We start from the raw sequence: 23,582 nt of genomic DNA on the forward strand, positions 1-23,582 counted from the left end.
TTTTCCTTAGTGGCTATATTAACTTACATTCCCACCAGCAGTGTATGAGGGTTCCCCTTTCTCCACATCCTTGCCAGCATTCGTTATTTCCTTTCTTTTTTTTATAAAAGCCAAGGTGAGATAATACCTCAGTATGACTTTGATTTTCATTTCTCTGATAATTAGTGATGCTGAGCATTTTTTCATGTACCCATTGACCACTTGTTTTGTTTTGTTTTTATTCCATTTTAGGTTTTGGGGTACATGTGAAGAACATGCAAGATTGTTGCATGGGTACACACATGGAAGTGTGATTTGCTGCTTTCCTCCCCATCACCTATATCTGGCATTTCTCCCCATGCTATCTCTCCCCAACTCCCCACTCCCCCACCATTGGCTATTTGTATATCATTTTTTGAGTAATATCTATTCAGTCTTTTGCCCATTTTTTAATTGGATTATTTGAATTTTTGCTATCTAGTTGTTTGAGTTTCTTATATATTCTGGTTATTAATCCCTTGTCTGATAGATAGCTTGAAAATATTTTCTCTCAATTCTGTGGGTTGCCTCTTCACTTCGTTGTTTCCTTTGCTGTGCGGAAGCTTTTTAGTCTGATGGAATCCCATTCTGTTTTTGCTTCGGTTGCTTGTGCTTTTGAGGTCTCACACACAAAAAAAAATATTTGTCCAAATCAATCCTGGAGCATTTTCCCATTGTTTTCTTCGAGTAGTTTCATAGCTTCAAGTCTTAGATGTAAGTGTTTTCTCTATTTTGATTTTATTTTTGTATATGGTGAGAGATAGGGATCTAGTTTTATTCTTTTGTGTATGGTTATTCCATTTTCCCATTAACATTTATTGAAGAGACTCTCCTTTCCCAATTGTATGTTCTTAACATCTGTATCAAAAATGACTGGACTGTAAATTTATATCTGGGCTCTATATGCTGTTCCACTGGTCTATGTGTCTGTTTTCATACCAGTAGCATGCTGATTTTGATTACCCAACCTCAGGTGATCCGCCGGCCGTGGCCTCCAAAGTGCTTGGATTACAGGCATGAGCCACCACGCCCGGCCTATATACCTTATTCTTAACCCAGTTTATAGTATACAATGCTCCTTAATGAATTTTTGTTACATGATTTAATATTAATTCTTTATGTCAGTATTATAATGGCCACATAGTATAGCAGAGAAAAAATAACTATGTAACCTTGGGCAAGTTATTTAAGGTTTCTGAGCCTCAGTTTCTTTTATGCAAAATCTGGATAGTACCCGCTGTTATAAATATGAGGATTAGAAGGGAGGTGTGTCAAAGGTCCAGGACAGTGCTTGTGAAATTATTGCTGTATCTAACACTTTCTTAGCACTTTATAGTTTTTGAAGCACCTTTCATACACCACCCTACTGAGTTAAGACCTGAAGTGGTCAGAGCAACAAGCCTAGTGTTCTTTCAGCTATACAGAATGACCTTCTGAAACATGTTAATTTTAAGTAACCTTGGACTTCACTAGGTCATAATTTCTGTTTTATCCAACAAAGTAACATACTGAATTGGTCTGATCCTTGGGGTAGTCAAGAGGCCAGAATAAGAAATCTTCCTGGTAGAGAGAGAAAACTATTAGTGTTTTAATAGATATTATCTTGCAAAATTAATCAGCTACTTGAGATTTCCTTACATTCTGTCATTTATAAAGCTTTGTGGATAAACCCAATCATGGACACTAGGTGGCACCATAAGCTCTTTTCCTGAGCCAGTCTGGCCAGCCCAATTGCTCTTCCTCACCATTGCAGCCTAAAGATTTTTAGCAGTCTGGAATGAACAAAATATAGAGAAATTTTCCTTTTCTGTGTAGAAAGAATCTATGAGAAGTTTTTTTTCCAAAGGTATTGATTTCGTACTGTAAATAGTATGTAGAGGAACAAGGCTTTCACAGCAAACTACAGCCAGGATACTTGTACTGAGTCCAAATGCTGCTATTTAACAGCTGGTTTTCTTGGAGAAAGTGTTTCCTGCCCTGTGTGCATCTCACTGGATTACTGGGAGGACCAAATGAAGTCGCATATGAGCAGTACTACAATTAAAAACACTGATGCGCCGGGCACGGTGGCTCAAGCCTGTAATCCCAGCACTTTGGGAGGCCGAGGCGGGTGGATCACGAGGTCACGAGATCGAGACCATCCTGGTCAACATGGTGAAACCCCATCTCTACTAAAAATACAAAAAATTATCTGGGCATGCTGGCGCGTGCCTGTAAACCCAGCTACTCGGGAGGCTGAGGCAGGAGAATTGCCTGAACCCAGGAGGCGGAGGTTGCGGTGAGCCGAGATCACGCCATTGCACTCCAGCCTGGGTAACAAGAGCGAAACTCTGTCTCCAAAAAAAACACCGACACTTCCTGCCTCCAAAACCCTCCTCTTTGTGGGAGGCCCCAGCTGCCTGCCTTTCAAGATCACTCAAATATTTGTAAATGACTTCAGCAAAAGATCTATTAATTTCAACATTCCTTCAGACAAACAACTGAAATAATCCTTAATGTTGTCCTCACCACTAGCTTTAACTTCTCATCAACTCAGTCCAGTGGCTACACTCTAGACCTGGATATCCAGAAGTGGACCAATAACCTTAAAAGAGTCAATTTTGGATCCCATTCTCTGTCAGCTCACTTCTCCTTTCATCTCTCCCATTTGCTTGTCAGTTGCATGGTGACTTGCAGCTCCTTTGCTCCTTCCCTTTCTCCCTGTCAGCCCCTCTCTGCACATACCCCTGCACCCTCTTGCCTATGCTGGTTACAGTAAGCAGCTACTCTCATGAACACCTACAACTCTCTCACACCTTTTTCCTAAGTGCCATCATCCCTCTACCCCTCAACCCTGGACCAATTCAGCCATTTGTTTGAGGGAATGTGGATTATTGAGCTGTAAGTGCACAGCATAGAATTGAATTGCTACTCTGCCAGCAACTGGCTGTGCAACTCTGAGCAGATTATTAAACTTCTGAGCACCAGTCTTGGATATGTAGAAGGAGGAGAACATCTGCCTATAGGAGAATTAAGAAAGGTAACATGTAAAAAGATATCTTTTGGAGTATATGTTTATGCTTTTATCTTTTATATCATCCGTATGTGACCTTTTCTCAGTGATCCAGAGGAATCTCTCTGGAGAGCAAGCAGGTGAATAGGTAGGCTAGGATTATTAGAGTAAAAATACAAATAGAGTTAGTATAGTTTTCTTCTAATATAGGGAACTGAGACTCCAAACTAAAGGTCTGATCTGTCAGGCTTATAGATCATGCCAGAAAAGAGTTTGGAAAGAGGTAGGGGAAAGCCCACCATAATCAGAGAGGATAATGAGGACCAAGGATCAGGAGACTGAGCGGGGCACACCATCAAAGAAAATGGGCAGGGAGAGGAGAGGAACTGCACTTGTCTCTTTTCAAGAGTCCATCGTGCACTGAAGCCCAAGAAATCAAAGTAGATCCCTTGACCCCTCAGCAGTGGGGATGTGGAAGGGCAGTCTACAGCATATATTTATGTCATCCTCAAAAACTCCTGTCCTCATTAAAACACCACAAGACTATTATTAGCCCCATTTTACTGAATAGGAAAGTAAGCGGCAGGAAAAACTCTAATTCAGGCAGCTGGCTTCAACAGCCATGTTCTTAAGTGCCATAGCACACTGCCTCTCAATAAGCATCAATTCTCTATCCCCACCTCCAACCCCTCTATTAAAAGCCAGGATGAAGGAGCACAGTTAGAACAGTTAGGCTACTGTGTGCTTCATGCTATTACTATTTAAAGTTAAAACGCAGCCGGGCCTTTGGTTCTGCTCCATCATCTTACATTCTTGGCTTGCCCCCTTCTGCAATTCCCACAATCGGTCTCTTAAGCCCTCATCGTTCAATGCCCTCCTGACATTATGCAATGAATTTGCCTGTGAGTCATAGAGAAAATCAGTGCCATTGAGGGTAAACTCTTAGCTTCTCTCTTTCCTCCAACTAAGTTATCTTCAAGGGCACTGTTTCATCCTTTCCAGCCAGTTTCTTTGCTATATCAGACCATCCCCCATCTTTCCCTTTCACATCCTCCAGGGTTTCTGTTGAATGCCTCTTTCCAGTATCATCCGCCTCCCTCTCTCTGCTAAGTTCTCTCAGCATAAACAAAATCTCTTCTTCCTTTCACATTTCTATCCATAATTCTCCTAGATGTCAGAAACTGCCAAGCACCAGTCCCTGAACTCTTGCTAAATAGTGCTGAAATTTAACTAATTTATGAAGAAAAATCATGGAATTTTTCATAAAGCTAATTACAGTGATTGCCCTTTGTTCTGACATTGTGGACTTCTTCTTCTTCTTTTTTTTTTTTTTAACTGTTAAAATATTTTTTTATACTGCCTTTCAGAAGTGTGAAGACTTTGCATGAGAAAAAAAAGACCTCTTTGCCATGTTAAGCCATTGGGATGTGGGGCTTCTCTGTTAGCATGCATAACTAGCCCAGAAGCTCACAAGCATTTTAGTCTCAGAGCAGCCCTACATTCTCTATACTCTTAAAAATTATTAAAGACTTGTATTAACTATATTTTCTTAATTTCTGTATTCTGTGCACGCTTTGGTATCTGGGGCCTTGCTGACCAGGCAGAGGCTACCCCTCCCAGATATAGCTAATTATTCCTAGAGATGGAAAACAACTATCCTGTGACCACACTTTGTATATGCAAACCATTCAAGTGAAAGCCTATGCCCCTAGCTGCTCCCTTTCTCGGACTCTCACAGGGCTGCTAAACTTCAAAACACTCTTTCCCTGTCCCAGTCACCTGAGGGCCAGGTACCAGACCCTCTGAGACAACCTGGAGCCTGCTGAAATTATTCAAATTAACTGATTCTAAGCCTGCTTACCCTTTCTCACCCGTTCCTGCATACACACATCACAGTCAAGGCTCTTGCTCATGCTTTCCCCTCACTCCTGCTCCCAGCTGACCCTGGTGCTTCCTCCTGTGACCCTGCATGCTTTGGTGTGTGCCCCTTTCTTTTGGGAACTTTGAGTAACGAACTATCCTTTCAATGGCAGTCATCTCCTGCCCTATTGGCCTTATTATGTATACCTGAATGATAATAAAACCTGCATTTTAAAACAGGACCTTAATGACCTTTTGTTTATGTGTTTATGTGGATTTATATTGATATTTATTGGATTAGATGTTAAAATTGGGGAATTTTAAAAATACATGCTAATTAAAAAAAAATAAAACTCACGTCACATTAGCATAAGCAACTCTTTAACATTGAAAACCTATATTCCAAAACTAAAAAGTGATGAGAAGAGTAACATTGTTTCAACTTTTGCAAGTCTCTTTAATGTCTGCCTTAATAGTGTTATTCGCATCCAACAGTACCAAATATTAAATGCATTTAAGAAAGAGATCTTCCAAACAGGCAACAAGGCCGTGGGCAACAAGGCCATTTTATTTCTCGCTTGGGTGCAAGCGGGTGGAATCCGAGAAAGGACAGGCAACGGGGATAAGGGTGGGAATTGGCTTTATGGGTTGGGGTAGTTTTTTGCAGGGCGGGGTGTTGCAGAGTAAGATCAGTTACAGTGGTGGGGGGTAGGGGCAAGGAGTATACATGACCACAAATTCAGTTACAATGGCGGGTGGGGTGAGGTGGAAGAGCAGTTAAGATGGCAGGTTGGGGCAAAGAATCATAAGCATAAGAACAGTTAAAATGGCAGGGTTGTGGTGAGAGGTATTCACATTATCATAAGAACAGTTAAGATAGCAGGGTGGAGTGAGATGCTTGTCCTGGGAAGCTACACTGGACGATTAGGGGCAATGGTGAATGCAGGCAGTGGGTTGGGGATGATTAGTGGAGACAGGCAGGACTTCAGACTATCTGGGTCCAGGCTTGCACATGGAGACCTGACAAATAGAACGAAGCTAGATTTTTCAGCTCTGCTTCTATATTCAAACAGCTGCAATATTACACTCTAGAAAACTCCACAATATATTCATGAGAGATTGAGAGTGAGACAAATAACATTTTAGTATTATTAAGAAATTGGTTTTGACCTCACAGATCAAAACAACTGAAACATCACCAGACCACATTTAAGATTTTCTTGGCTGGGTGATGGTGGCTCACACCTGTAATCCCAGCACTTTGGGAGGCTGAGGTGGGTGGATCCCTTGAGGTCAGGAGTTTGAGACCAGCCTGGCTAACATGATGAAACCCCATTTCTACTAAAAACACAAAAAATTAGCCAGGAGTGGTGGAGCGCACCTGTAATACCAGCTACTCAGGAGGCTGCGACAAGAGAATCACTTGAACACAGGAGGCAGAGGTTGCAGTGAGCTGAGATCATGCCATTGCACTCCAGCTTGAGCAACAAGAGTGAAACTTCATCTAAAAAAAAAAAGATTCTTCTCCACTGGATAAATTCCCGGAAACAAGCAAACTCCCAAGACTGAACCAGGAAGAAATAAAATCCCTGAACATTAAAACAACTTAAAGAGTGTAATTGGATTGTTTGTAACTCAAAGGATAAATGCTTGAGGGGATGAATACCCTATCCCCCATGATGTACTTATTTCACATTGCATTCCTGTGTCAAAACATCTCATGTACCCCATAAATATAGACACAAATTTGTTTTAAATTTTAAAAATAAAAAAAGGAAAAAAACTCCCAAACATACCAATAATGAGTAACAAGACTGAATCAGTAATTAAAAAAAAAAACTGCTTCCCCACCCAAAAAAAGCCCAAATCCAGATGGATTCACCATTTGGTTTTGGGCTTTTTCACCCGTCACCCTGGCTGGAGTACAGGGGCACAATCTTGACTCACTGCAACCTCCACATCCCAGTCTCAAGCAATTCTCCTGCCTCAGCCTCTCAAGAAGCTGAGATTACAGGCGCCAGCCACAATGCCTGGCTAATTTTTGTATTTTTAGGAGAGACAGGATTTCACGAGGTTGCCCAGGCTGGTCTCAAACTCCTGACTTCAGGTGATCCACTAGTCTTGGCCTCACAAAGTGCTGGGATTACAGGCGTAAGCCACTACACCTGGCCTGATGATATGATTTTATATCTAGAAAACCCTAAAGACTTCACCAAAAAACTCTTAGATTTGATAAATGAATCCAGTAAAGCTTCACTATTTTACTGAATTAATGTACAGAAATCAGTAACATTTGTCCACATCAATGCTGATTTAGCTGAAGACCAAATTAGGAGCAATTCTATTTACAATAGTTACAACAAAATAAGATACCTAGGAATACGTAAGTAAGGTGAAATAATTCCTATAAGGAGAACTACAAAATACTGATAAATGAAATTGTAGATGACGCAAACAAATGGAAAAATATCCCATGCTCGTGGATTAGAAGAATCAATATCATTAAAATGACTGACTGTGCTCCCCAATGCAATCAATCTATAGATTCAATGCCATCCCTATCAAATTACCAACATACATTTTTCACAGAATTAGAAAAAACTATCCTAAAATTCATATGGAATCAAAAAAGAACCTGAATAGCCAAGACAATCCTAAGCAAAAAGAACAAAGCTGGTCCAGGCATGGTGGCTCACAGCTGTAATCCCAGCACTTTGGGAGGCCACAGTGGGTGGATCACTTGACCCCAGGACTTCAAGACCAGCCTGGCCAGCCAACATGGTGAAATTCCATTTCTACTAAAAATAAAAAATTAGCCAGGTGTGGCCAGGTGTGGTGGCTCATGCCTGTAAACCCAGCACTTCAGGAGGCCAAGGCAGGTGGATCATCTGAGGTCAGGAGTTTAAGATCAGCCTTGCCAACATGATGAAATCCTGTCTCTACTAAAAATACGCAAAAAAGTTAGCCGGGCATGATGGTGGGTGCCTGTAATCCCAGCTACTCAGAAGGCTGAGGTACAAGAATCACTTGAACCCGGGAGGCAGAGGTTGCAATGAGCTGAAATCACACCACTGCACTCCAGCCTGGGCAAAGAGTGAGTCTCCATCTCAATGACAACAAAAACAAACAAACAACAGCAAGCTGGAGGCATCACATTACCTGACTTCAAATTATATAACAAGGCTATAGTAATCAAAACAGCATGATATAGTATAAAAAAATAAACACATAGATCAGTGGAGCAGAATAGATAGCCCAGAAAAAAAGCCACATACTTACAACCAACTGATCTTTGACAAAGTCAACAAAAATATACACTGGGGAAGGGACACCTGAGGAAACTGGATAGCCACATACAGAAGAATGAAACTAGAGCTAGAACTCTCACCATATGCAAAAATTAATAACTCAAGTTGGATTAAAGACCTAAACACAAGAGCAGAAACTAAAAATCCTGTAAGGAAGCATAGGAACAACTCCTCTGAGCATTGCATAGGCAAAGAATTTATGGCCAAGACCTCAAAAGCAAATACAACAAAAAATATATGGGACTTAATTAAAATAAAAAGTTGCACAGCACAAGAAGAAAAGCAACAGAGAAAACAGACAACCTATGGAATAGGCAAAAATGTTTGCAAACTGCACCTGACAAAGGGCTAATATCTAGAATCTACAAGGAACTCAAACAGCTCAACAAGAAAAAAAAAATAACCCCTTTAAAAACAACGGGCAAAGAGCTACACTGGCTCTGGGCTCTCCATGCTGCATCGCTTCCTTTTCCTCCACTGGAGCAGCTATGATGGTGACGAAGACCCTGAACCTCAAGGCTGAGGTGGCCTGAACGCAGGCAGCTGGCGGTCAACATCACTGTGACAGCGAAGTCTGCAGAACATACTGAGGACCAATCTGGGGCCCAAGGGTGTTAAGGACAAGGCATGCTGCCTCAGAAAACCCACTCCAAGCAGGCTGACCCCACGCCCCTCTGATTGCTCTGCAGCTGCATTACTGAACCCCTACCTAGGTGCCACACCAAGGCTGCCAGTGCTACAATTCACCAAAACCTAATTACAGCTATGGGGCAGCACAGGCAGCTCAAGGGAGGACAGGGAAAACATATGTTGGTTATCCATATTCATAAATTCCTGTTTGACATATATCTCTAAAAAATCCTGGTTTTGGTCTTTTTTTTAAAGACTGCCACCACAAAAGTCACAGGATAATGTATTGTAGGTCTGTTGCAAGTTAACAAACTACCTCTGTGCCTGTTACCTAAAACCCCCTTATGCCCCCCTCACCCCATATAAACCGCTCATTTTGTAAGCGCAGGGCTGCTGCCTCTTCTGAGCAACCCGGCAAGTTAATAAACTTTCTTGCCTGACTTTGGGTCTATTCTCCTTTCTCTCGGCTACCCTTACAAAGGACACCATGAAGATGCTTGTTTCTGGTCCTGGAGGCATCAAGCTTACTAAGGACTGCATTGTGCTGCCTCACGAAATGCAAATTAAATATGCAACAGCTTCCTTAACAGCACAGATAGCAACAGCCCAGAATGATATAACCAGAGACAGTACAAATTCCAATGTCCTAATCATTGGAGAGCTACTGAAACAGGCAGATCTACACATTTCTGAAGACCTTCATCCCAGAATAATCACTGAAGGATATGAAGCTGCAAAAGAAAAGGCCCTTGAGTTTTTGGAAGAAGTCAAAGTAAACAAAAAGATGGACAGGGAAACACTTACAGATGTGGCCAGAACATCTCTTTGTACTTAAGTTCATGCTGAACTTGCAGAGATCTTAACAGAGGCTGTAGTGAATTCCATTTTGGCCATTAAAAAACAAGATGAACTTACTGATCTCTTCGTGGTTGAGATCATGGAGATTAAACATAAATCTGAAACAGATAAAAGCTTAATCAGAGGGCTTATTTTGTAGCACAGAATATGGCATACTGGTATGAAGAAAAGGGCAGAGGATGTGTAAATTTTCAAGTGCAGCATATCATTAGAATATGAAAAAACAGGGGTCCAAAGTGGCTCCGGCCGGATGTCGTGGCGCTTGCGAAGGCGAGGTCATGAGTTCAAGGCTAACCTGAGCAACCTTACCGATTGGCAAAAAAAAAAAAAAAAAAAAAAAGAATATGAAAAAACAAGTGAATTCTGGCTTTTCTTACAAGAGTGCAGATGAGAAAAACTCATAAAAGCTGAAAGAAAATTCATTGAAGATACAGTTTAAAAAATAGGACTGAAAAGGAAAGTCTGGAATGATTCAGATAAAGGATTTGTTGTTATTAATCAAAAGAGAATTGACCCTTTTCCTTAGATGCTCTTGCAAAAGAAGGCATAGTCACCCGGCACAGAGCTAAAAGGAAAAATATGGAGAGGCTGACTCTTGCTTGTGGTGGGGTAGCCCTGAATGATTTTGACAACCTAAATCCTGACTGCTTGGGACATGCAGGACTTGTATATAAATATACATGGGGAGAAGAGAGGTTCACCTGTATTGAGAAATATAACAATCCTTGCTCTGTCACATTATTGATCAAAGGACCAAGTAAGCACACACTCACTTAGCTCAAACATGCAGTAAGGGATGGCTTCGGGCTGTCAAAAATGCTGCTGATTCTTCCACGCACACAGAAGTAAAGGAAAAAGAAATGCTATTGATGATGGCTGTGTGTTTCCAGGTGGTGTGGAAATGGCAATGGCAGAAGCTCTGGTTAAATAGCCCGGTGTAAAGGGCAGGGCACAGCTTAGAGTCCAAGTGTTTCCTGATGTGTTGTCATTATTCCCAAGGTTCTTGCTCAGAACTCTGGTTTTGACCTTCAGGAAACATTAGTTAAAATTCAAGCAGAACATTCAGAATCAGGTTAGCTTGTGGGTGTGGACCTGAACACAGGTGAACAAACGGTAGCAGCAAACATAGGTGTATGGGATGACCACCGTGTAAAGAAACAGCTTCGCTTCTGCACTGTGATTGCCACCCACATTCTCTTGGTTGATAGGATCATGCGAGCTGGAATGTCTTCTCTAAAAGGTTGAATTGAAGCTTCCCCTGTAACTGAATCTTGAAAACTCTGCAACTTATCCTGAAGAATACAGCTGTGGAATTTTTGTCCAAGCTTCAAATGATTTTCAGAGGAATTTTCCCATATGAAAAAAGGAGAGAACACTGGCATCTGTTGAAATTCCAAAGTTCTGAAGGTATAATTACAATTTTTTTTTGAGACAGAGTCTTGTTCTGTTGCCCAGGCTGGAGTGCAGTGGCACAATCTCAGTTCACTGCAGCCTCCTCTGCCCCACTAGGTTCCAGTGATTCTCCTGCCTCAGCCTCCTAGGTAGCTGGGATTATAGGCGTATAACACCACATCAGCTAATTTTCATATTTTTAGTAGAGACAGGATTTTGTCATGTTGGCCAGGCTAGTCTCGAACTCCTGACCTCAGGTGATCCTCCCATCTTGGCCTCCCAGAGTGCTGGGATTACAGGCGTCAGCCACCAGGCCTGGCCCAATTACAGTATTTTTATAAATTGCACTGAAGTGACACACATAAAGCAGGTCTTTTCACTCAGCAGGATATTTTGATTTAGTGGCACTGACATAAAATTTCCATGTTAGGTAAGCATGTTACCTACCTTGTTATTAATTATTCCTTGAAAAACAAACAAACAAAAAAGGGCAAAGGACAGGAAGAGAGAAAAGAAGACATGCAAACGACAAACAAGCATATGAAAAAATGCTCAACATCACTAATCATCAGAGAAATGCAAATTAAAATCATGAGATATCATCTTATGCCAGCCAGAATGGCTATTACTAAAATGTCAGAAAACAACAGATGTTGGCAAGGATGTGGAGAAAGGGAATGCTTATGCATTGTTGGTGGGAATGTAAATTAGCACAACCTTTATGGAAAACAATATGTAGATTTCTCAGATAACTAAAGTAGAACTACCTTTTGATCCAGCAATCTCACTAGTAGGTGATTTCTGTCAGGGGACAGAAATCAACATATCAAAAAGCTACTTGCACTTGTAAGTTTATCACAGCACTATTTGCAATAGTAAAGATATATAATTAAACTAAGTGTCCATCAGCCGAAGACTGGATAAAGAATATGTGGTGGGTATGTTTCTATATATATAGATATATACACTTACCATGGGAATACTACTCAGCCATAAAAAAAGAATGAAGTCATATCTTTTGCAGCAGCATAGGTAGAACTGGAGGCCATTATTCTAACTGAAACAGCTCAGAAAGTCAAATATTGCATATTTTCACTTATAAGTGAAACATGGACATATGGAACATATGACCACACAGAGTGGAATAATAGACACTGGAGACTACAGAAGGTGGGAGTGTGGGAGGGGAATGGGGACTGAAAGTACTTACTGAGCACAATGTTCACTATTCAGGTAATGGGTACATTAAAAACCCAGACTTGATAGACTGGACAGGGAAAATGTGGCACATATATACCATGGAATACTATGCAGCCATCAAAACCAATGAGTTCGTGTTCTTTGTGGGGACATGAATGAACCTGGAAACCATCATTCTCAGCAAACTGACACAAGAACAGAAAATCAAACACCGCATGTTCTCACTCATAGGTGGATGTTGAACAATGAGAACACATGAACACAGGGAGGGGAGCATCACACACTGGGGTCTGTAGGGGGAACTAGGGGAGGTACAGCAGGGGTGGGGAGTTGGGGAGAGAGAGCATGGGTAGAAATGCCAGAGATATAGGTGACAGGGAGGAAGGGAACACATCACACTGCCATGTGTGTACCTATGCAACAATCTTGCATGTTCTTCACATGTACCCCAAAACCTAAAATGCAATAAAAAAAAGTTGAAAAAGGCCGCGTGCAGTGGCTCAAACCTGTAATCCCAGCACTTTTGGAGGCTGACCTGGGTGGATCATGAGGTCAAGAGATCGAGACCATCCTGGTCAACATGGTGAAACCCCGTCTCTACTAAAAATACAAAAAATTAGCTGGGCATGGTGGCACGTGCCTGTAATCCCAGCTACTCAGGAGGCTGAGGCAGGAGAATTGCCTGAACCCAGGAGGCGGAGGTTGCGGTGAGCCGAGATCACGCCATTGCACTCCAGCCTGGGTAACAAGAGCAAAACTCCTCAAAATAAAAAAGAAAAAGAAAAAAGAAAGATTTAAAAGAAAAAAATATTTTAAAAAAACCCAGGCTTTGCTACTATGCAAAATCTGCACTTTTATCCTCTAAATATATTTTTAAATTTTTTTAAAGATTATCTTCTTCATTGTTTTAATGGTCATAGTCTTAATATGGGTCCTCTAGAAAAAAGAGCATTATACTTTGAAGAAGTGAAAACCCAGAACAATGAGTGAGAGAAAAAAGAGAATTGAGGCAAGGAAAAGAGCTGAAGCAAAGTGACACAATGTGCTACTGTGTTGGCTGCCACTTCATACAAAACTTCCAAAACAAGCACACATACATGGTACATCATTCAGTCACATTTGCTCCCTAGCACATGAGAATTCTTCAGAAGGACTGCAAGGAAGAACTGAATCTCAGAGTTTACATGGGAGGGAGAATCTTGCTCCCTGCCTCCATTTCCTAGTTCCTGTTAATCAAGGTTCTCCCCACAGAAAGCTAACTCATCCACATTTTTGGGTAGTGTCATCAAGCCCTTCAGTAGCCACTTTAAGGTGCCAAACTCGATTCTGTATGATTTATGCAGTGTTTCATCCAAGCCCGGAGTTAGGGCGTGATGCAGTACACAGGACTTGTGAATTGGAAAGGAAGTCAGATTATCCCTTTTCAAGCCTGTGCCTTCTACTTAGATTTCAGCCAGCCTGAAAAAGATGGTATAGGAGGCATGAGGTGGGAGGTGGGTGAAACCTTCAGAAGGAAAGAGAGGCTGAGCACAGTGGTTCTTGGCTGTAATCCCAGCACTTTGGGAAGCCAAGGCAGGAGGATTGCTTGAGCCCAGGAGTTTCAGATCAGCCTGGGCAACATGGCAAGACCCCTACTCTACCAAAAATTTAAACAGAAAAGAAAGGCAGCAGGGCAGTTGAGGGAAGAAATCTGAAAGTGTCTAACACCATAACTGACATTTATATAAGTTCAGAACTGCTTCTGCTCTGTACAGAGCAGAAGTACAGAGGTGGCTCTCCTGAAGTGGTAACATTTCTTGAAAGGAATATAATCTATGAAGGTCATTGAGAAAGTATATTTTATTAGTCATATAAATAATCACATTTTAAATGAAATATAATGAACATATGTATTAACTGAATAACATAATTTGTCCAACTTGAACCTTGACAGATGAGTCTTGGCCTATAGCAAATAGTCTTAGCCTATAAAAAAATAAAATGCAACAAATATTATGCTTGATATTCATTGTATCTAACTCTCAATGCTATTTAATACGCTGTATTATTCAGACTCCAATTTGATTAAAAATCAGTGGAGTGAATTATACTACAGTTTGTTTTTCTAATGAAATATGTAAAACCTATTAAATCACTGTGAAAAGAATGAGAACTCAAGATACATTCATAATGGCAGTCAAATTGTAATGTTCCATGGTAATGTTTCACTAAAGTAACACTGGAAAATGCCTTGAGATGGAAGCTGGTGTGGGTTATGCTTATTACAAGACCACTTTGCACTTGCTATTTGGAAGAACAAAAAATATGAGCTCTACTAGTTAACACTCAAAAACAAGGAAAATCATTGCTTCCTGCTAACAGTCTAAAATACTGAACTATGGAACATCTTTATTTCTATTGACTCTCTCTTGAGATTTCAGATTACTTATTCCTGTTGTATTCATTGTGATGTTCAAGGTTTATCACATGACTTGCCATGGGTGTGTATGTGTGTGTGTTTAAAGAGTAGTTATTTCAAGTGGCTTGTGGAAGAACAGAAATCCTCAGCAAACAATATCAAAACTGTGTAAACAGTTGAGAATGTATATATAAGTTGTCACCTTTAAAGCAAACTGAGTCTTTCAGCTGAACAAGACAAAGTATATTAGGCATGGCTGCAGGAACAGCATTCCCTAAGGCTTTACCAGCTGTAAAGCATTACCTACAAATCCCATGAAATAGAGGCAGATAAAGAAGAATGCAGTTCTAATGACCAGAAGTCACACCAAACTATCTCTCATGCAGTTCTGTAAGATCCACACAGTTTATCATGTCTCCTTGACTAAAAATTCATTCTTTTGCTGATACTTAAGCACCCATGACTTTCAAATATCAATCTGCAACCCCATCGTCTCTACAGGTCCAGACAATATATTCCCAATGGCACCTCAAAATCATCATGCCACAAAAAGAATCTATTCCTTATTCTTGCAAGTCTGCCTTCCTTTCTGTATTTTTAATTTTAGTTGATATTGCAATCCACTTAACTCTCTTATGCTAGTCATTTCATGCATCCCTTCAAAAATATTTTTTTTGTATAGTAGACCCTGGGGATACAAAAATAAACAAAGCAAAGTCCTTTTCCTCGTGGATCTAATATTCTAGTGAAATAGACAATAAATTCTCTCTCTCTCTCTCTCTCTGTGTGTGTGTGTGTGTGTGTGTGTGTGTGTGTGTGTGTGGTGTGTGTTTCAGTGGGAAAAAATGAAGCAGGCTGGGCGCGAAGGCTCATGCCTATAATCCCAGCACTTTGGGAGGCCAAGGAGGGTGGATCACAAGGTCAAGAGATCGAGACCATCCTGGTCAACAAGGTGAAACCCCATCTCTACTAAAAATACAAAAATTAGCTGTGCATGGTGGTGCATGCCTGTAGTCCCAGCTACTCGGGAGGCTGAGGCAGGAGAATTGCTTGAACCCAGGAGGCGGAGGTTGCGGTGAGCCAAAATCGTGCCATTGCACTCCAGTCTGGGTAACAAGAGCGAAACTCTGCCTCAAAAAAAAAAAAAAAAAGAAGCAGAATAAAGGGGTAGTGACTGACAGATATTGTTTGTTGTTGTTTTTACTTTAAGTTTCAGGATACATGTGCAGAATGCATAGGTTTGTTACATAGGTGTATGTATGCCGTGGTGGTTTGCTGCATCTATTGACCTGTCCTCTAAGTTCCCACCCCTCCTGCCCCCAGATATTCTGTTTTACATAGATTATCAGAGATGGCCTCAGACATTCCAGATTTGTATTTAATTCTTTCTTCTTTGCCTCCTATGTCCAACTGGCCACTCAACTTTCATCTTATTCTCTCTCTCTCATACTTACAACTGAAGTTATTCTTTTAAAAATCAAATGACTGTTCCCTATTCACTATTAGTAATGCTCTTCACAATTTGGTCCAGGCTACCTTTTTTTTTTTTTTTTTTTTGAGACAGAGTCTCACTCTGTCAGCCAGGCCAGGCTGGGGTGCAGTAGCATAATCTCAGCTCACTGTAACCTCCACCTCACAGTCTCAAGCAACTCTCCTGCCTCAACCTCCGGAGTAGCTGGGATTACAGGTGTGGGCCACCATGCCCGGCTAATTTTTGTGTTTGTAGTAGAGACTGTATTTTACCATATTGGCCAGGCTGGTCTCAAACTCCTGACCTCAGGTAACCTACCCACCTCAGCCTCCCAAACTGCCAGGCTACCTTTTAAACTCTAACTTTTGCCACTCCCCAATTGCCTGTAAGAATTTATTCTTTCCGGCCGGGCGCGGTGGCTCACGCCTGTAATCCCAGCATTTTGGGAGGCCGAGGCGGGTGGATCACGAGGTCAAGAGATCGAGACCATCCTGGTCAACATGGTGAAACCCCGTCTCTACTAAAAATACAAAAAATTAGCTGGGCATGGTGGCGCGTGCCTGTAATCCCAGCTACTCGGGAGGCTGAGGCAGGAGAATTGCCTGAACCCAGGAGGCGGAGGTTGCAGTGAGCTGAGATCGCGCCATTGCACTCCAGCCTGGGTAACAAGAGAAAAACTCCGTCTCAAAAAAAAAAAAAAAAAAAAAAAAAAAGAATTTATTTTTTCCATCTCCATTGGTTCCAAATGTAGATAAGTATATTATTAGTATTTGTTTTTAATTTGGCCTCTCACTATGATGTCATCTCCTCAAGTACAGACTGCCTCATTCATCTTTACATCCCCACACCTAGCCCAGTTCCTGGCATGAAATAACAAGTAAATGTTTGCTTGCTGCATCAGAAATTAATAAGTTTATTGTAGTTTAATTTTGTTCTTTTTTTTTAATGGAGTCTCGCTCTATCACCAGGCTGGAGTGCAGCGGCGCGGTCTCAGCTCACTGCACCTCCACCTCCTGGGTCCCGGTTCAAGCAGTTCTCCCACCTAAGCCTCCCAGTAGCTGGGAATACAGGCATGAGCCACCATGCTCAGCTAATTTTTGTATTTTTTTTTTTCAGACGGAGTTTCACTCTTGTTACCCAGGCTGGAGTGCAATGGCACGATCTAGGCTCACCACAACCTCTGCCTCCTGGGTTCAGGCAATTCTCCTGCCTCAGCCTCCTGAATAGCTGGGACTACTGGCATGCGCCACCATGCCCAGCTAACTTTTTTGCATTTTTAGCAGAGACGGGGTTTCACCATGTTGACGAGGATGGTCTCGATCTCTCGACCTTGGGATTCACCCTCCTCGGCCTCCCAAAGTGCTGGGATTACAGGCGTGAGCCACCGCACCCGGCCTTAATTTTTGTATTTTTTAGTAGAGATGGGGTTTCACCATGTTGGCCAGTCTGGTCTTGAACTCCTGACCTTGTGATCCCCCCGCCTCGGCCTCCCAAATTTCTGGGATTACAGGCGTGAGCCACTGCGCCCGGCCTATTTATTTTAAAAAATAAATCTACCCAGGAATTATTTGGATAAAATATAAAAAGTATGTCAGATGACGCTGTTTTGACTGTAATAAATTGGGCAAAATAATTGACAGGTTTAAATATTAAATGGGAATTTCAGATCTTTGTAAATGAAATGGTCCGTGAACTATTAAATCACTACCATTTCTGTCTAATAGAGTAACCATTTGAAATTCATTTCTGTCTAATAACCATTTGGAAAACATTAATATTATTTACCCTTTTGAACAAATTAAAATCTTTTTTTTAATATATAAGATGGGGTTTCACCATGATGGCCAGGCTGGTCTTGAACTCCTGACCTCAGGTGATCCACCCGCCTCGGCCTCCCAAAGTGCTAGGATTACAGGCGGGAGCCACCGTGCCCAGCCAACAAATTAAAATCTTAATCTTAAGTGTTTAAGGCTGGGCACGGTGCCTGCAATCCCAGCACTTTGGGAGGCTGAATGGGGGGATCATTTGAGGTCAGGAGTTCAAGATTAGCCTGGTCAACAAGGTGAAATCCCATCTCGGCCGGGCACAGTGGCTCATGCCTATAATCCCAGCATTTTGGGAGGCCAAGGCAGGCGGATCATGAGGTCAAGAGATCAAGACCATCCTGGCCAACACAGTGAAACCCCGTCTCTACTAAAAATACAAAAAAATTAGGCAGGCATGGTGGCACCCAACTGTGGTTCCAGCTACTCAGGAGGCTGAGGTGGAAAAATCACTTGAACCCAGGAGGCGGAGGTTGCAGTGAGCCGAGATTGCGCCACTGCACTCCAGCCTGGTGACAGAGCAAGACTCCATCAAAAAAAAAAAAAAAAAAAGAAAGAAAGAAAAGAAAGAGAGAGAGAGAGAGAAAGAAAGAAAAAAGAAAAGAAATCCATCTCTACTAAAAATACAAAAATTAGCCAGGTGTGGTGCTGTGTACCTGTAGTCCTAGCTACTTGGAAGGCTGAGGTAGGAGGATCACCTGAGCCTGGGAGGTCAAGACTGCAGTAAGCTGTGATCACACCACTGCAAACTGGGCAACAGAGGGCTGTTCCATCAAAAAAAAAAAAAAAAAAGAAGAAGTATAAATCTTCAATTATATTGATACCAATTTTTGTTCTTAGCAGGAAGATGATTCTTAAGCCCATAGTAGAGAACAGCCAGTATAGGGGAGATATATTTTTCAGCTCAGCACAACGAGAATTAGAAGATATTTTTCAACTTAATGTAGATGGTGAGTAAATACTATATGGGAACGTTTTAAGAGAATAAATCTGATCTTGATTAACTCACTAGTGATTGTTTTTTATTCTGCTTTTCACTAAGGGGGAAAAACTCTTGCAGAAAGTAATATTTTCCATTTAAAAAATAATTTTATTTCTTTCTGTGTGAAAGGAATACATTTTCTTACCAAATAGCAGATTTTGAAAACAGGAGCTTAATACTTGTTAGGGTCAAAAATAGTTCTGTGCTTCCATTTACTTTTTTCTGTCTATTATTTCCAAGCAGAGTTTGTTTTATGGAGAAGAAAGCAGGCTCAAGATAATGAGAAAGGTGCAGCACTGGGGGCATGTCTCTTCTGCAGTTACAAATGGCACTTATGCTGTGTCATCCAGTTTCATCAACAAGTATTTTACCAGAGAGAAACTAAGAGTTTTCTATCATATGGTATTTCCCAATGATTATGTAGTGAAATGACCTCCCTGTTTCATAATGAGCTACTCAGAGCATAGATATTGGAATTCTCTCTACATTAATATTAGCAAACCCTTGGAGAGTTGCTGAGGAGAGGATTGGGAAGAATCATAGAAAGATTGCTTTTGAAAGTAGTCCTTTACACAATGAAGAAAGTGAAAAGACGACCCACAGAATGGGAGAAAATATATGCAAATATATTCAAATAAGGGACATGTATCAAAATATGTAAAGAACTCTTTTACCTCAACAGTAAAAAGAAAAATAACCCAACTTTTAAAAAATGGGCAAGGAGGCTGGGCATGGTGGCTCACAACTGTAATCCTAGCACTTTGGAAGGCTGAGGCAGGCTGATCATCTGAGGTCAGGATTTCAAGACCAGCCTGGCCAACATGATAAAACCCCATCTCTACTTACAATACAGAAATTAGCTGGGTGGTGGTGCATGCCTGTAATCCCAGTTACTCAGGAGGCTGAGGCAGGAGAATCGCTTGTACCCAGGAGGCAGAGGTTGCAGTGGGCTGAGATCATGCCCCTGCAGCCTAGGTAACAGTGCCAGACTCCATCTGATATGGTTTGGCTGTGTCCCCACCCAAGTCTCATAATTCCCATCTGTTGTGGGAGGGACCTGGTGGGAGATAATTGAATCATGGGGGTGGTTTCCCCCATACTGTTTTGATGGTAATGAATAAATCCGACAAGATCTGATGGTTTTATAAGGATTGCCCCTTTTGCTTGGCTCTGATTTTTCCTTTTGCCTGCCACCATCTAAGATGTGCCTTTTGTTTTCTGCCACAATTGTGAGTCTCCCCACCCCACCCCCAGCCACGTGGAACTGAGTCCATTTAACCTCTTTTTCTTTATAAATTACTCAGGCTTGTGTATGTCTTTATCAGCAGAATGAAAGTTGACAAATATACCATGTCAAAAAAAGGGGCAAATAATTCAAATAGACATTTCTCCAAAGAAAATAACAAGAGTCCAATAAATATATGAAAAAATGCTCAACATTATTAGTTATCAGGAATATGGAAGTGCACATCAAAACCATAGTGAGATACAGCTTCACACCCACTAGAATGACTATAATCAGGAAGACAGACAATAACAAATGTTGGGGAGAATGTAGAGAAATTAGACCCCTTGTACATGTGAGAATGTAAAATAGTGCCACTGCTTTGGAAAAGTATCTGCCAGTTCCTAAAAATGTTAAAGAAGGAAATGGTATAGTACAGTAGTTCCAGTCCTAAGTATATACCCAAGACACCTGAAAACATCCCCATACAAAAAACTTATACATGGATGCTCACAGCAGCGTTATTTGTAATAGCCAAAAAATAGAAACAATTCAAATAACTATCAACTGATGAATAGATCAATAAAATGTAGTATATCAGCTGGGCATGGTGGCTCACGCCTGTAATTCTATCACTTTGGGAGGCTGAGGCAGGTGGATCACTTGAGACCAGGAGTTCAATTCCAGCCTGACCCACATGGCAAAAGCCTGTTGCTACAAAAAAATTAATCGGGTGTGGTGGTGCATGCCTGTAGTCCTAGCTACCTGGGAGGCTGAGGTGAGAGGATCATTTGAGCCCAGAAGGTTGAGAGGCTGCAGTAAGCCATGATTGCACCACTGCACTCCAGCCTGGGTGGTGGAGTGAGACGCTGTCTTGAAACAAAAAAAATCCAAACAGTGGACTATTATTTGTCAATAAAAATAAATGAAGTACTGATGCATATTACTACATGGATAATCCTTGGAAACATTGTGCTACCTGAAAGAAGCCAGTCATGATTTGGTCCGCATCTCATATGGTACATATAGCATACTATATGTACCATATAGTGTATGATTTCCATCTATATGAAATGTTCAGAATAGGCACATATGTAAAGACAAAGTAAATCTGTGGTTGCCAGAGGGTGAGGGTTTGGGGAATGGGGAGTGACTGCTAGTGTGGATACAGAGTTTCATTTGGTGGTAACAAAAATGTTCCAAATTTAGATCGTGAAGGTTCCACAACTTTGTGAATATATTACAATCTCCCGAATTACACATTTAAAAAGTGAATTTAATGTTATGTAAATAACTCAATAAAGCTATTTTTAAAATCTCTCTTCAAGTGCTTAAAAAGGAAAAATTGATAACATTACATTAATTTTTACTAATATTGTTGTCGTTGGTAATAAAAGCCCAGGAGAAAATATGAACAAAAATTGGCAAAGACCATCATCTGACCTAGTAGTTGCATCCTTTTCAGCACCACAGACAGCTCTTTGGAGATGCCATCTTTTAGAAAAGGTAGCATACAAAAGGCAGCTACTGAGATTCTGCAGGTTTTCTAAAAGTAACATTTCTATTACACATTTCTTCTTTTCAGCACTGCCATGCGTAATGGCATCCATGATTGCTTTTATGTATACGTTTTGTGATATAGCATCAATCTGCTACACTACCCTATTAATCCATTTAACAAAATACATTGTTATATGCCAGATACTCTCTTAGACAAAGCACTTACTCCATTACCTTCATTTCCTTATCCAAAACTTGTGGATAATTATATATGAGTGATAAACTAGGACAGTATTTGTGAAATAGTCCATATCACTTGTATTCATTTGAACACATTATCCCATTACATTATTATAAAATTTATTTTATTCTGGAAGCACAGAATATCCTGTTACAGTAGAAGCCCAGATGAATGTCCTGGATATACTCAGGCTTAGGATTCATTCAGTTAAGTTTCCATGGTAAGAATGGCCTTTTAAAAAATAAATTTTATTGCACATATTTAAGGTGTACAACATGTTCCAAGATACATATAGTAAAATAGTTACTATAGTCAAGCAAATTAACATATGAATCATCTCATATAGTTAACTCCACCCCACCCCTCATTTTTTCTGGCAAGAGTTCCTGAAATCTATACTTAAAGCAAAAATCCTGAATACAGTCTTATTAACTACAGTCCTGTTGCACATCCTAAAGATCAGCTACCTGTAGCCTGTGACCTACATCTACCCATTTGTACTCCACTACACCCTTGATAACTACCATTTTATTTACAATGTATTTGACTTTTTTTAGATTTCTCATATGAGATCATGCAGTATTTTTCTGTGTCTGGCTTATTTCACTTAGCATAACGTCCTCCAGATTCATTCATGTTGTGGCACATGCCAGGATTTCCCTTTTAAAGGCTGAATAATATGTGTGTGTGTGTGTATGTGTGTGTGTGTGTGTGTGTGTGTGTGTGTGAGATTTATCTGCTCACCTATCAATGAACACCTTGGTTGTTTCCATATCTTGTCTATTGTGACTAATGCAGCAATGAACACCACAGTGCAGATACTTTTATTAGGTGGTGATTTCATCTTCTTTGGGTATATACCCAGAAGAGAAATTGTTGGGTTATATGATAGTTCTATTTTTAATATAGGAAACTTCATACTATTTTCCACGGTCGCTTCACCAGTCTACATTCTCACCACCATTATACAAGAGGTCCCTTCTCTCTGTACTTTCTCTAACATTTATCTCTTGGCTTTTTTTTTTTTTTAGACGGAGTTTCGCTCTTATTACCCAGGCTGGAGTGCAATGGCGCAATCTCGGCTCGGCGCAATCTCGGCTCACCGCAACCTCCGCCTCCTGGGTTCAGGCAATTCTCCTGCCTCAGCCTCCCAAGTAGCTGGGACTACAGGCGCGCGCCACCATGCCCAGTTAATTTTTGTATTTTTAGTAGAGACGGGGTTCCACCATGTTGACCAGGATAGTCTCGATCTCTTGACCTTGTGATCCACCCTCCTCGGCCTCCCAAAGTGCTGGGATTATAGGCTTGAGCCACCGCGCCCGGCCTTCTTGCCTTTTTTATAATAGCCATCCAAACAAGTATGAGGTGATATTTTATAGTGATTTGATTTGCATCTCCCTGATAATTAGTGATGCTGACACCTTTTCAGATACCTGCTGTAGAGTGGCCTTCCTGAGCATGCTTCAGATGGGTGCAAATTCCCAAGACATAACTATGGATCTGGCCTGAAAATGGGCCCATTTCTAAGGATGATTAAAGAATTGCAAGCTATGTATCCCTAAATTCAGTCCAATGTTGAACTTCCACACAAAATTGCAGATACATGTCCCTACATATATTTCTATATAATCGGTCTTGTCATAACAGGATTTGCCTGTAAGGAGAATTTAATTCTAACCCCACA

The 23,582-nt window shown here is 41.0% G+C and overlaps 1 pseudogene; it reads left to right on the forward strand.

Annotated features, from left to right (window-relative positions):
• Positions 1-8,666: 8,666 nt before the first annotated feature.
• LOC100403274 (T-complex protein 1 subunit zeta-like) lies at positions 8,667-10,911 on the forward strand (annotated as a pseudogene).
• The last annotated feature ends 12,671 nt before the right edge of the window (positions 10,912-23,582 follow it).

The sequence above is a fragment of the Callithrix jacchus genome, chromosome 2, assembly GCF_049354715.1.
Source record: "Callithrix jacchus isolate 240 chromosome 2, calJac240_pri, whole genome shotgun sequence".
NCBI lineage: Eukaryota > Metazoa > Chordata > Mammalia > Primates > Cebidae > Callithrix > Callithrix jacchus.